Source organism: Diceros bicornis, chromosome 2, assembly GCF_020826845.1.
Source record: "Diceros bicornis minor isolate mBicDic1 chromosome 2, mDicBic1.mat.cur, whole genome shotgun sequence".
NCBI classification, from domain to species: domain Eukaryota; kingdom Metazoa; phylum Chordata; class Mammalia; order Perissodactyla; family Rhinocerotidae; genus Diceros; species Diceros bicornis.
Window position 1 is genome coordinate 92093559 of NC_080741.1, and position 14368 is coordinate 92107926.

Below are 14368 nucleotides of genomic sequence, written 5' to 3' on the forward strand. Positions count from 1 at the left end.
CAGTGCCCATAGTGCAGATTTAAGGAGGCGCTGGTTCTCAGGGCCCCACAAGGGCATATGCAGCATCTGAGAGCAAATGTCTCCTGGAATGTGAGCGCCTCTCCTGCCTCACCCTAGTCCCAGCCCCGTTCTGTCCAGCTGTTGCTCTTCTTCCTGCTCTGACACCCAGGCGTGATGCCCAGAACCAGGCAACTCTTTGGTGATGCGAGGCAACAAGATTGAGGGCAAAGGTTACCATGCTACAAAGCTGGGCAGAGCTTGGGATCTTGGAGAGCTGCCTTTCCAAGGTTCTTGTTCTGTGGGATAATCACATGGTTATTAAGATAACCCCTGAAGCCCCTGAAAGTAAGGTTTCCTGTTACTTTCCACCAAAAGCATTTCTAATATAGTCATACATTGCTTAACCACAGGGCTACGTTCTGAGAAATGCATTATTAGGTGATTTCATCATTGTGCGAACATCATAGAGTGTACTTACACAAACCTAGATAGTATAGCCTACTGCACACGTAGGCTATGTGGTGCTAATATTATGGGACCACCATCATATATGCGATCTGTCGTTGACAAAAACGTTGTTATGCAGCACGTGAGTGTAGATCAATTTATGGCAAGTAATATGCGTTTTTCATTTAAAGCTGTAAGACATTTTTAAGTTTTAAAAGTGAGTTGAGGACTTCATCAAAATGAAATACTCCTACTCTTTGAAAGGCACTGTTAAGAGAATGAAAAAGCAGCCAAAGACTGAGAAAAAAAATATTTGTTGACCATATATCTGACAAAAGGCTGATATCTAGAATATAAAATGAACTCTTCCAACTCAATAATAAGACGAATCAATCCCCCAAAATGGGCAAAAGATATAAACAGATAACGTCACCAAAGAAAGGATACAGATGGCAGATAAGCATCTGAAAGGATACACAACATCATTAGACATTAGGGAAATGCAAATTAAAACCACAATGAGCTACCACTGTACACCTACTAGATTGGCTAAAATTTAAAAGCTCACAATACCAAGTGCTGACAAAGACACAGAGCAACCAGAACTCTCACATGTTGCTGGTGGGAATGCGAAACTCTTTTCCTCACTGGAAAAGAGTTTGGCAGCTTCTTATGAAGTCACACACACATTTACCATACTACCCAGCAATTCCACTCCTGGGTGAGAAATGAACACATATGGCCAAAGACCTGTGTGTAAATATTTATAGCAGCTTTATTTATAACAGGGCCACACTGGAAACAGCCCAAGAGTCCATCGACTGGTGACTGGATTAAGAAACTGGCACATCCATGCAATAGAATGCTGCTCAGCAATAAAAAGGAACCAAATATTAGCACGTGCAACACTGTGGATGAATCTCAAAAGCGTGCTCAGTGAAAGACGCCAGACTCCAAAGCTTACACTGTATGAGTCCGTTTATATGGAATTCGGGAAAAGGCAAAGCTATGAGATGTAAGTCAGCTCAGTGGCTGCAGGGCTGGGGCAGGGAAGTGATCGTCTAGAAAGAGGCACAGGGGAAGTTTCTGGGGTGATGGCACTGCTCTGTATCGTGATTGCGATGCTGGTTACACAAATGTGTGCCTTTGTCAAAACTGCTGGAACCACACACTCAAAAGGGTGAATTTACTGTATGGAAATTAAACTTCAATAAACTTGACTTTTTAAAAAACACTGAAATAAGACTGAGGCCAATGATTTGTTGAATTACTACACGCAAACACAATATGTAAATACATGAATGTTGGACAGTAAAGTGAATAAATTTTGGGTTTTAGTTTAAACTTGATTTAAAAAAAAGAAGGTAATAGTATGCTAAGTGGAAGACGTCAAAAACAAAAGGCCGTGCTATGTGATTCCATTCATATGACATTCTCGAAAAGGCGAAGTTGTAGGAAGAGGAATCAGATTAGCGGCTGCCAGGGGCTGAGGGTGGCGGAAGGACTGACGGCAGAGGGCGAGGGGCGTTTCTGGGGTGATGGCGCTGTTCTGTCTCCTGATCGAGTTGGTAGTTACACGACTGCATGCGTTTGTCAAAACTCACCGAGCTGCGTGGTTAAAAGGGGTAAATTGTACTGTATGTAAATTCTGTCTCCAATTATGTAAATTATATACACTTGACTTTTTCAGAAAGTAAGCTGAGTGAAAGAAAATTATTAGATAAATAATCATACAAGTGGTATGCAGATACGGCAGAAATTGTGGAGGTGGGATAAGAATGAATACATTTTGAGAAACACTTAGTCCCAATTATATCTCTCTAAAAAGAAAAAACTAGCTGAAGAAGGTGAACGGGGCTGTTTCCTCCCGTCTGATCTATATAATTTTGCATTTTTGTGCTTTGTCCTGGGATAGTTGAATTGACATATCAGTGAAAGAGCCTCTAGGGAGGAAGGCAGAGACATGTTGACTTCTGACCAGCCCCTCCCCAGGCCCTGCCTTCGTCACCCGCATCATTCAGAGCCCACAGGACACCAGAGCAGCCCTGATGGGGCCCGGAGGCGCGTTTCACAAGGGACCCTTGACAAAGTGCGGGCAGAGTCAGCAGGGAATGATGGTGAGAAGCCCTTACCATGCTTAGGCCTGAGGGGCAAGCAGAGAAAGCAAATTCCGGAATCCAGAGAAAGGACCTGTGTGGGAGAGGGGCGCCCAGTAGGAGCTGTGGCCTCTGCAGAGAAACTCAGAGAAGAGAACACACCGCCCAGCAGTGGGGGAGACAGAGAAGTGCCCTCAGTGCCCTCAGTCTCCTTTAGTCTCCTGCTGGTGCCTCCACCTGTCCACAAGGACAGGCCCCCAGCACAGAGCAGGCGAAGGACAGCGGCGGGTCTGCAGGCACCCCCGGAGAAGGCCCAGCATACCACCTCGTGGGGCTAGGTTTTACAACGCAGGTCCGAGGAGGCCAACAGACCAGGAGATGACCTCATAGGCAAGACGGTTGGCTACACTTACAGATCCCTGGGAACAGGAGGCCAGGCACACCACGCAGCGCCATGTGGGGGAGCCCCAGAGTGATCATGATTGGGGGGTGGGAACGCAGGGGCCTTGACTGTGGTTTCCTCCAGAAGGAACAGTGAGGCAGGGTGAGCAGGCTTAGGACTGGCTGTTTGAGTAATTTCAGCAGCTCTGGGGTGTAGGGCTGTCTGGTACCTCCCCCTGGGGTGATTAGGGCAGGGGACGGTGGCCCGAGTGTGAAAGCTCCGTAGAGGGGGTAGCAGGGGTCTCTGGTTGGGTTGGTTCGCATGTAATAGGTGTGTTGGCAGCAGAGTCCTTTCTTCTGTCTGGGGTTGGCTAACCCCAGCAAGGGCAGTCCTTCTGGGGTCAGCGAGGCCCGGAGGACAGAAACTCCGACACAGAAACTAGACAGTGTGGCTATGACAGGCTGGTGCTGGCTCAGGTTGGAAAGGCCTGGTCACGGTGGAGGGAGACTTAGAGTTGCTCCCACTCTGGAACACACAAATCTCTGCAAAAGATCTGTTTACACTAGTGCCTGGGAAGGGGCTGCCAGAAAGATCTGTTTACACCAGTGCCTGGGAAGGGGCTGCCAGGTGCCCGGAAAAGTCACTAACAGCGTCAGTCCTGATTCACATTCTTCCAGGAACCGGCGGCCCCACGTCCTAGCTGCTGAAGGGCCTCAGGAAGTGGTCAGCTCCTTCCTGTCCACCTTTCCAAGGCCTCCGCATGGCCCATGCACCCCTTGAGTGGAGCCCCCTGACCCCACGGCCCACACCGCCCTCTCCCTCCCTCCCGGCTGCAGCCTCCACGGCGGGCTCGGCCTCTGGACCGCGTCTTTCTCCCGCTCTTGTCTCCAGCCCCGATTCCCTCCCACCGGACAGAGAGCTCGTCAGGGCTATGACCACATCTCCTTTAGACCAGCTCCGCGGCGACCGGCCTCCACTGACCAGCCTCGCGTGATGTGGGAAACAAGCCCAGGCTCCCTGGGCAGCTTCAGCTGGCACTTGGAACTGCTGGGGGCCAGGGCTTGATAAGAGGAGAGATGCTGCCATCTCAGGGAGGAGAGACCACATGGGGCCAGACGAGGACTCCAGACACGGCCCCGACACTGTCCCACCATCCAGGCCTCCCCCACCCCGCACCTCCCTGCACTGGGCCACCAGGGGCCGAGCGTGGGCAGGATGTCAGGGAGAAACGGGGTCAGGGCAAAGGGAAAGAGGGGCCAAGGACAGGCCTCATGGTGCCCAGAGGAGGAGGGAGGTTGGGATGACTGATGGGAGAAGACATTTGTAAACACCCACTTGGGCTCCTGCACTGAGCTGGCTCCCCTGCAGCCTTTGTGGAATCAAGTGGCTGGGGCTGAGCCAGAAATCTCCAACGTGGTGAGCTCTTCAACTGGTGGGTGGAGGGAGGTAAGTGCTCAAGGCCCTCCCTGCTTAAACCTCCCAGGAGGCGCCTGCCCACATCTGTCCCAGGGCTGCCTCACTCCCGCCTCTACTCCAGTCTGCAGCCTGGCATGCCCTCCCCTCCAAGCCCAGTTGCTCACCAACCCCCCATGAATGCCTGCTCAGCTCAGATGTCAGCCAGAGAACCTTCCCTGCTCCCTTTCCCAGTCCCAACATCGTGGGAGGGGGCTTCTGTTTCTGTGCCCCCAGCTTCCCATGTTCTCCCCCGTCATTGCAGTTCCGTCTCTGTATTGTAGTTGCTGAATTCCTCAATATCCTCATCTGTAAAATGGGATTAGCAATAGGGCCTCCCTCAAAGGTTTGCTGTGCAGACTAAATGGATAGGGGCACACAACGAGCTTAGAGAAGTGCCTGATGCATAGGAAACTCTGGGTAAACATTAGTTAATAATGCCTGCTTGTTATGATAGCTAATAAGTAATCACTATTATTGCTGATTGCTCATCCGTGTCCATGCACAAGCCTGAGTCTTGCTCATGGTGTACGAGTAAGTAAATGTTGGCACGAGGACAATGATGACCCCAGTAGCAGATGGTCAAGTCCAGTCCAAACTCACAGGATTCTCGGCCTGGCTACAGGACAGCAGGGGCTGGTATGCTGGGCGCTGTGCAGGCAGCATTTCTGTTAATTCCCATGACAACCACATCCGGGCTGGGAGAGGAGAGTGGAGGCATGCTTTTGCAAAGCTGCCCGGGGATAGCTGGGCTGTGTGCCGGGTCTTGAAGGCCCGAGCTTGGCTTCTTCTGTCCACGTCTTGCCCCTGGCCCCGGCTAAAAGGCTTGCGGGTGGCCTGATGCCCCTGTGTGTGGCCACAAAGGCTTGTCTTGTGCCTGGCTGTGATGCTGTAGGCCAAGGGGTTCCTGAAATCTCCCCAAAGGCTGAGCAGCCGGAGCCAGCTGTGGGCGGTGCCAGCCCCCAGTGCCTGGCAAACGGCTGCAGGCCTCTAATCGCCCACTAGAATCTGGCCATTAACTCCCTCTGGGCACAGGAGGGGAGCGGCACCCCCTGCCTGCCTTTTAGTCCAACACAATTAGGACCCATTATTTCTGTCGTGTTGATTCTTGAAAAATCATTTTAAATTGTCGCCTTTTTTTTTTACGCTTTGGAAAAGGAAAGCGCCAAAGAAGATGAAAACAGAAAAGCATACTCGCACCCCCCGCCTGGCTCCTGGTCCCCCCTTGATCCCCTCATTTCTCCTGACCTGTTCCCTTGGCAACCATCAAGTCGCTCCTGCAACATTCAAAGAGAATCTCACAACTGCACATCAAATGGTACACGGAAGGTGTTTTCAGTTGCCTGAGACGGACGGACAGACAGACAGACAGACAGGCACCCAGGGACGATACAGACACAGAGAGACAGAGATGGACAGAGAGAAACAGAGACAGAGAGAGACAAGGAGAAAAACCCGGCACAAACAGACAAAGACACCCAGGAAGACAGGGACACGGGGACCAGAGATGCCAGAACGTACAGGCAGAATGACACAGAGACAGAGACAGACAGACAGACACTCAGAGTGACAGACAGAGAGAGACAGATGTAGGAAGAGACTGATCCAGAGAGTCAGAGAGAAAAGACAGACACACAGTGAGATGAAAAGGAGGCAGGAAAGAGAGACAGAGATGCAGGGCTGGTGTGGGTGGGGGAGTGGAAGGAGAGAGAGAAGGCGGCCACGGAGACAGGAGGCGATGGAGCCTGGAGGAGAGTGGAGGCGGCAGAGAGAGGAGCCAGTGCCTGGTCCTGAGCACAGCAGCCCGGCCTCCGAGGGGCCCCGGCATGCCCTGCCTGCTGTGCTTGCCCTCCTCCACTCCTCTCTGCCTCTCCCCTGTTCAGGCTTTTCCTCTTGATCAGTTCCTCACCTCGACCTGGCGGCCCACACACCCTCTGCCCCTGGCCTGGGGCCCGGGAGGGGGCATGTCCGACCCCATAGCTACCCGTCCCTCCTTGGCCCCATTACGCCTTCCTGAAAGTGAGGACTTTGCTATAGATGCTAATGGTGGAATTCTGGGCACCCTGGCAGACAATGGAGAAGACAGTCCCAGAGGCACCTCTCCAAGGGCATGGTGGAGGGCCCCGTCTACACAGGGGGAATTCTGAGGAGGGCCCCGGAAATTCCTCCTTAGGGCTAAGGATCGGGGTCAGTGCATGGGCCCACACAGCAGCCACGTGGGGAGGGAGGGAGGGGGCATCAGCCGGCAGGTCTGCCCCTGACCCCGCACCTGACCCCTCATCTCTGCTCAGCCCCTGCATCTCACCTGTCCCAAGCCCGAGACCCCTTGGCTCTCAACGTCTGGTGTGATTCGACCACAGGCGGGCTGTCAGCTAGAAGGCCAGGAGAAGGGACTAGAGAGTAAAGATGCTGAGGTCAGAAGTCAGGGGGCAGAGTGCAAGAGCAACCTGGGGTCCCCCTCGAAGGGAGCACGACAGACAATCTAGATCCAAACACCAGCTCTGCCACCAGCCAGGCCACCGTGGGCAAGTTGCTTAGCCTCAGTTTCCTCAACTATGGGACAGGTAAGTAGCCCAGAGTGATGGCGTGTGCGGCGTTGAGTCTGTGTGTGCAGTGAGCTCTGATTAGAAGGGCGATGGCGACGACAACGGTGATGATAAGTCACAGCTTCCTGGCAGAGACACAGCTGGAGGCCCGGCTCGGGTTCACACACTCAGATGCCGGCCGTGGCCAGCAGCAGGGAGCATGAGGAGCGAGGTGGGACTGCAGTGGAGGCACGAACGGGGAGCTCAGGGGTCCATCTACCATGGCATCCACCACCAGCATCCAAACTCAGCCAAGTCTTCAAAAGGAACTGAAAATATGGATTTTTTAATCCCAAACCTTTGAGTTTTACAAATTGGCCACCAATTCCATCAGTGGAGTGCTCCGCGGGACCAAATAAAGCACCCCAGGGCTGTCCCTAGTGCCAGTTCCTTGGAGCAGCAAAGGGTAGCCCCCCCCCAGAGACTGGGGTTCAGGACCGTGTGTGAGCTCCGTGAAGGGGAGGGTCAAAGACCATGGCTCTCACCTTGCAAGGGGTGGTTACCCTGAGGAATTTGATTCAAGTGCAGCCTCCTGGGGCCCAGCCCTGGAGAGTCTGATTTGGAGGGTCTGCGTGGGCCCAAAATGTGCCTTTTAAGAAGCATCCCAGGGGATTCTAATAAGCGTCCGGCAGACCCCACAGGGAAGCACTAGGCGGGGGCGATGCTGGTGCTCTGCCAGACCTGAGCAGCTGCCGGGTGCCCCCGCCAGAGCCCTGGCCCCCTCCCATTGCTGGCCTTCAAGAACCCCGCAGCCCCTGGTCCCCGTGCTGCTGAATCTGAGGAAGATGTATTGACCCCTGTTCTTGGTGACTCACAGCCAGGACTCGCAGGAACCGCCATCACAGGTTTCCACAGGTCTCCTCCCTCTGGACTGCTGGCGCCCCACCAGCCCACTAACACTGAGACCCCAACAAGCAGGGGCTTCTCCCACGGGAGCAGCCAGGGCCGCCCTTGAGGCGGTTGGGAGGGGTTTGCTCGGGCTCCCGGAGCTTCTGCGTGGGAGGTGCCAGCCGTCCCCAGCAGCGCCCCCCGGAACCGCCTGGTCCTCGGCGGGCCCTGCGCGCCCCGCCCCGCCCCGCCCCAGCCAGGGAGCCCGGCCCCGCCCCGGGACGGTCGTGCTGGAACCGTGGACAGCGAGTCGCTCCCCGCGGGGCCAGACCGGGGCGCCGGCGTGGGCGCTGCTCCCGGCCCCCACGGCGGGGAGAGAAGGCGCCGCAGGCCCGAGAGCTCGGGGTCCGCCGCAGCGCCGCTGCCAGCCTTCCCGCAGCTACCCGAGAAGCCCCCGCGCCCTCACAGCCAATTCCCCTTTTGCCCAAGCTAGCCGACTTTCCGTCACTTGCAACTAAATATATCACCCAAAACCTACTGACTCAGAAGCTTTGTATTTTTAACAAGTTCCCAGGTGATTCGCCGGCCGAACCGCGCTTGAGCCGCTGATGCACAGCACTGCCAATTAGGCTGCCGCTGCTCCGCGCCGGCCCGCGCCTCCACGCGCAATCTGTCAGCTCCGATCCGGGCCTGCCCTCCCCGACGCCGGCACCTGCACACCAAACTCTGTACAAAACCCTGTGCGGTGGTGAGGACTGAGGGACTGGGCCTCCGTGCCGGATCCCCAGCACCGGGATCCATGAAGCCCTGGAGAGAAAGCCCCAGAGGCCTCAACAGATGGTAATAGATGCAGAGTGTGGAGAAGGCGCTTTCCATCACAAAGGCTTCAACAAAGGAGAGCAAAAGGAGGGAGTCTGTGGTGACTGTTCTTCACCTGTTCAACAGATCTTTCCTGTGCGCTACTGACTCTGCCAGACACCGTGCTAGGCACGGGGGTCCGAAGGTGAGCAAGGCAGGGGGCTCCCCGCTCTCCCGAAGCCTTCCTCTTGGGGGAGAAGGTATGCGTTCATCAATCACCACTAAATGTGCACGTGACTACAGACTGTGCAGGAAAGGAACAGGACCTTGGCACACATTGGTTTTGATCCGCAATATATGTTACCCTTCCTTTTCAGCTGGATACATTTCCCAGCCCTGTCTGCAGCTGTGTGTGGCCACAGCTTCTTGTCAATGGGAATGTGGGCAGAGGGAAGTGTGTGACTTCCTCAGAAGTGTCTTGTGGTTGGAGAGGTGAGCCTTTCCTTGCTCTGCCTCCCCCCTTCTCATTGGAGTGGGAGTGTGATGACTGGATCCGGAGCAGCCTTCTTGGTCTATGAGGGCTATGCCACATGTGGAGATCCATGGAGCACGCCAGAAGAAGCCTAAGTTGCTGAGGACTGTGGGGCCACCACAGAAGGCCAGAACTGCCCGCTTCCAGACTTTGTTTACAAAAGAGAGAAAGAAACCTTTATCTTGCTCAGCTACTGTGGTTCTGATACTGCGGCGCTCTGAGAAACGATAACGGGGGCCTCATGTAATTGGAGAAAAGGCCTCTTTGAGGACATCTCTTCCACCCAAAAGATGGGTAGGAGTTGGCCGAGGAGAGCAAAAGGGGAGAAGCTCTCAAGTGGGGAGAAGGACAGCAGCTCAGGAACCAAGAGGAGCCCCCTGAGGCTGGAGCACAGAAAGGACACGGGGTTGGCAGGCGGGGGGCAGGCCAGGTGGAGCCTGTGGGCCAAGTGAGGGATCTGGGAGCCCTGGGAAATCCCGGGAGGGTTTTCAAGCAGAGAGAGCAACACGGAGGGATTTTCAATCGTGAACCATTCCCTGCCCCTCAGACTGGGCCCGTCACAGATCGCCCGGTCCCGTTCGGGACCTGCCGCCCTGGTCCCACACCACGAGTCCCCTTTCACAGGTGAAGAATCAGGAGGTTAATGTCATGCTCAGGGCAATTCAGCACCATTAGTCTGCATTAGTCATCAGAGAAATGCAAACTAAAACCCCAATGAGTTACCACCATACACCTTTCAGAGTGGCTATAGTGAAATTGACAGAAACATACCGTGTGGAAAATACTGGAACACTCTTACGCTACTGCCAGGGAGGTGGACTGGTACGACCACTTTGGAAGATAGATTTGCAGTTTCTGTTAAAACTGAACACATCCCCTTCCTATGGCCAAGTAACTCCTTTCCCGGGTACATACCAGATTGAAAGGCATCCATATGTTCCCCAAAAGAAGTGTGTAAGAAGTGTATGTTCACAGCAGTGTTATCTGTGAGAACCAACAACAAGAGAGTCACTGACGGACCGTAAGTTAGAACAGGTGGACGTGAAATGGGGAAGCTCAGACAAGCAGGAAACCACAGGAAGACCACCCTGTGTTGGTCTCTCACCACCTCCCAGCCTCCGACTTCACCCATGGGGTGAACTAGCCCAGGAGTTGGAGAAGCTGATAAACCCTGATGGGTACAGTGTCTCCTAGAGAGAAGGGAAGAGTCATTTACAATCAAAAGTGACTGCAGCCACTTCTGCTTTCCAAGTTATGTGGCACAATCCAAAATGGCGAGGAAATAAATATTTTTTTTTTGTGCCCTCCCTTTGATGGAAAAATTTGTAAAGGATGAGGGTCTGGAGCAGGTGTCTCCTGTCTAGCATAACACACGATGGGTCTCTGAGTATGCAAAGGTGGATCTGTGCTGAGAAGAGAGGGAGCTAAATCTGCCTGCCTAATGTGGAAGAAAGAAGTTGGGGGTCCCTGACGGGGGCAGTCCTAGATTGCAGCCAGTCTGGGGGGAGGGAGAGTGTGAGCCACATCGTGGAGGCCCTTTGAGGGGAGGCCCAAGGAGTCTTGAGGACAGGGGATATTGCTTGTTTCCTTTTGGGTTATTTGCTGGGCGATGTTGTGACATATCCCTCCTCAATCTTCTCAAATCTTCAGCCAATTTTGTCACATACCCATCTGCCTGGTGCACTGAAAAGAGAATGTGTCGTAAGTCAGAAGCAACCAGAAGCAGAGCAGAGGCAGCCCATGTGGGTGTGAGAGACTGTCTGAAAACGGAGCCACTTCAGTTGCGCCAGAAGCGCAGGGATGGGAGTGAAGCAGGGGAATGCACACACCTCCTCCAGAGACTCTGGGAGGGAACTGGCCCACACCTGTGTCACCTAACCTATTTCAGAGTGTGCACAGCAAGGGGACTTTTCTAACCTCATTCGGTAACGCTTGACAAAACATACACATGAAACTAATTTTTACTTATAAAAAGATGTAAAAACCCTGAATAAAATACTAGCAGAATGAATCCAGTAGGCCAGCAAGAGAATAATGTGCCAATGCAATGCAAGAATAAAGGAATACAAGGCTGGTTCAATGTTCGTAGACCTAATGGTGGTGTTCACAACATTCATAGGCTAAAAGAGAGAAGCTTTGGTTATGTGCATGGGTACTAAAAAGGAACTTAATAATATTCAACATCCATTCCTGATTTTTTTTAAAAAAAGCTTTCAATAAATGAAGTATAAAAAGGAAACTTGCTTTTTCTTTGATAGTATATTTATCAGAAACCAAATAGCAAAGATCATATTTCATGATGAAAGACAAAGGGTGTTTTATTTGGGAAGTTCTTGTTTTCTAGGATAGAGCTGAGTCCCGTTTCCTTGATACACACTCTCACTGCTCCGTCTGTCTCTTCGGGACCTTCTGATGGACTTTGTCCTCTTGGTCACATCTGCATTTCCGGGGCTCAGAGCGATTTCTGCCACACAGCTTATGTTGAATAAATAATGAGTAAATGAACAACAGAAACAAATCAAAGATGCCCACTAACAACATTATTATTCAACATCGTCCTGGGGATTATAGACAAGGCATGGAAAAAAACATGAGGTATAAATATTGGAAAGAAAAAGATAAAACTACCAGCCTTTGCAGCTGATATAAATATCTACCTAGAAAATTCAAGAGAAGAATTCAGAAAGATATTCAGATATGATATTAATGTAAAAATATAACATGATTTCCAAAGATCCCATATAGTCAGGATGACACCAGTCACAAGAATCACCCAACTCAAAATGGCTTAAAGCAAAGGAGCTGTTGTGGTTTTGGGGTTTTTTTCTCATTAACTAGACACCCTGTGGATGGTTCTGTCTTCTGCACAGCTAGCTCCAGGGCCTCCAATGATACCAAAACACCTTTTTATTTTTCTCTCCATCTGTATCTCTGCCTGTCTCTGTCTGGTCCATTCTCCAGAAGGGAATTTTATAAGCATGGGAAAAAATGCCCATTGGCAGCCCCAGGCATTCAGTCCCAGCAGAAAAAGTGCTTCTCTCTCGTCATCTTCACATATTGTTTCCAGAGAGGGTTGTGGGCGGTCCACTCTGGACTGCAGTCCAACGGCTGGGCGGTTGAGCACCACCAAGCCACAGGTTGTCATGAGCAGGCCAGCCTGGATCATGTGACCATCCCGGTGGCTGTGTGGCAGGTGCGGGGAGGGGTGGACCTGGATTGGCAGGTTCCTGGGGACCACGTGGAACGGGTGAAGAGTTCCCAAGAGCAGAGGTGCTGTAATCACCTGTCAAGAGAGGCGGCAGGCCTCCTGAGAGGACGGGACGCGGAGCTGCAGCAGCCCCTGCAGCCCAGCGCTGGCCGCTCAGAAGGGAAGCACGTGCTCCTCGCCACACTGAAACGCCCAGCTCTTCCTTGCTCCAACGACGCTTCCATCCCATAAACCCAGAATACGTCCTCTCCCAGAGGGAGGCAACCCAGGGTCACATGCAGGTGTCGCCTGTCGCCGCAAAGCCCGGGTCTCTGAGCGATACGCCATCCTCCAGCATGCTCAGACGTGACTCCGCAGTCCAACCAGCTGCGCCCGTCAGGAATTGAACGCCTCCACACGGCGTGCCCAGCGTGCTCACTAAGCACCTAGCAAGGGGAAGGTCCAGCAGCTTGTCCTTCCTCCCCGCCACCTCTACAGGCCCGCCGTGGGAGTACGCTTCGGTTCCCTCCGCCTGTTCATGGTGTTACCTTCACAGGCATCCACTCGCCAGTCGGCCCATCTGCTGAACTTTAATCTCCATGACGGTGTCTCCCAGATCGTGTGATGCCATGCTTAGCCTCTGAAGACAGGAATCCCACCGTCTTAAGCTCTTCCCTCTTGGCCCCACTCAGCGCGACTCCTGGGTGTTTGTTCTCCAGCTGCGGAAGCTGTGCTCCCTGTTGTGGTGAGTTTCCCCGGCTTCGGAGATTCTTGGACGGATGCTCATATTTGGATACGAGATACCCGATGTGCTCGGCTGGTAGATGCTGCTTCTGCCGACCGTGGCCATCGGCGTGCGGGGCAGGGTGGCCTGCTGGGCTCCCGAATGGCTTGTCCTCCGTTCCTCTGGCACCGCCCCCCTCCCCGTCATCTGAGCGCTCTCAGAAGGCCGCTCCACTGCTGCAGCCTGAGGCGACCCTCCTTCCCGACCCAATTACTCAGAGCCGAGTTCTGCAGCCAGGCCCCTCACCACGCCCTCAGCCCCGCTCCTGTGTCAGTCACCCTGAGTGTAGGAGACCCCAGGGCCCCTTCCACCTTGGGCAACACAGGTTTGGGGTTCTCCATCAATCCAACCCCCTCTGCACTCCGATTCTCAGGAACCTCTCAAAATCTCTGCTTCACTTATGACACTTTGTTCTCATTTTCTAGAGCTGTTCTAGATTCATGAGAGAGAAAGAGGGAGATCTCTTCTGTCAGTTCTAGGGATTCAGAGCAGGAGGAGGTGGGGGGGACACATGCTAAACTGCCATCTGTAGCTTTTCCTTTTTTATCCCCATATCAGAAATATGTTACAAGAGCTGATAACAAAGGATATGTATGGGATAAGACTAAAATAGAAGAAGACAATAAGGAGTGACAAAAGGAAGAGGGGCAAATACTTCAATCATGAGGGTTAGAGAGTTGCAGCCTAGCGGCCAGAGTGAAGAGCGAAATGAGGCTGTAACTGCTGGAGGTCAGAGGCCGTGAGTGGCCCATCCCCGTATTTTCAGCACTGGGCCCAACCCAACCCAGGCTGCTCTTCAGTCAACATTTGGTGAATGGATACACTTATTCATTCGATTCTTTATTAAGCAACACAGTCCTTGCTAACTGAAAAGAAGATGGCATAAAATCTCGTTGGCAGTGATATTATTTTTCCTGTCGGTAAATTAAAAGCCATTTCTCATGTGGAACACAGAAGGAATAGTGCCTTTAATGCTGTGTTATAGAAAGCATGAAGACGTTTTCCATATGACCAGTTTTCAAATGACCTTTGACAAAGCCCAAGAGCCTACCATTCAGACGAGCCTCAGGGGAAGGTTTTGTCCTGTCGCTGGTCCTTCCTCAGGACTGTCCTCCCTAGCCTAGTCTGGGCAGGGGAGTGGGGCTGGGGGCACAGTGTCCTCAACACACCCCCTCCCTCCCTGGCTCTGACGAGGGGCAATCCGCTCTCACTGCACTTTTCATGACCTAAGATGCTCGGTCTTGTGGTCCACCTGCCTGACTCCCCAGGAACAGGAC